Genomic DNA, 883 nt, shown 5'->3' on the forward strand with positions numbered 1-883 from the left:
GGAGGCTGAGGCAACAGGATTGCTCAAGCCTAAGAGTTTGAGGTTGCTGTGAACTATGATGCCACAACACTCTTCCCAGAGCAAGATAGTGAGATTCCATTTCAAAAAAAAAATAAAAAGAATTCTGGGATTCCTTTGAGACTTAGTCCATAACCACATGTACCACTCTGCGTGGACTAGTCTGATGTGGGGCATTTTGCTTACCAGATGGAAGCTCATCTTATCTATATCTTTGTACAAAAGCCATTGAATTTGAGTTTACTGGGAGCATGTTTCCCCCTCCCCCTGGGAATTTTGGTAACCAAGCAGATGGAAGTTTTACAAGTTCAAAACAGCAACGTGGGGCTCTGCCCACTGCCAGATCCATCTTCTGGCTGCGGTGGATTCTATCAAAAAGGTGCCTGCTGTTTCTTCCACTCCTCAGATTCATTTGTTTATTAGCATCTGGTATTTCCAGGGGACCTAAGGCCTGGTGAGAACAAAAGCACACAAGATGCCCTTCCAAACAAACATTCCCTGTGCTTTTGACCTTTGAGGGATCTGTAAGGAAATGGAAAGCCCAGCTCTGCTTCCTGAGAAAACTATCACAAAAGGAATGTTCAGTGGCATATTATTTTTGGTAAGCGTTCAGATCTCTCTAAGCTGATTTTTACCCCCTAACAGAACAGGAGTAAAACAATCCAAAGTCCATCCTAATAAAAATAGAGCCAGTGCCACCAAGTCTCCGTGTCTGCTGAAGCAGTTAGATTATGATGGTACATTTGAGTAGGCCCTTTCTCTAGATAGGTACCAAATTGGATACGTTACAAATATCTGGTTTAAATCTAAAGAGGCTTTTTTATGAGTTAGAAAAGAAAAAACAGGCTCGGTGCCCGTGGCCAGC

Source organism: Otolemur garnettii, unplaced genomic scaffold (assembly GCF_000181295.1).
Source record: "Otolemur garnettii isolate 467f Iridium unplaced genomic scaffold, OtoGar3 scaffold00112, whole genome shotgun sequence".
NCBI classification, from domain to species: domain Eukaryota; kingdom Metazoa; phylum Chordata; class Mammalia; order Primates; family Galagidae; genus Otolemur; species Otolemur garnettii.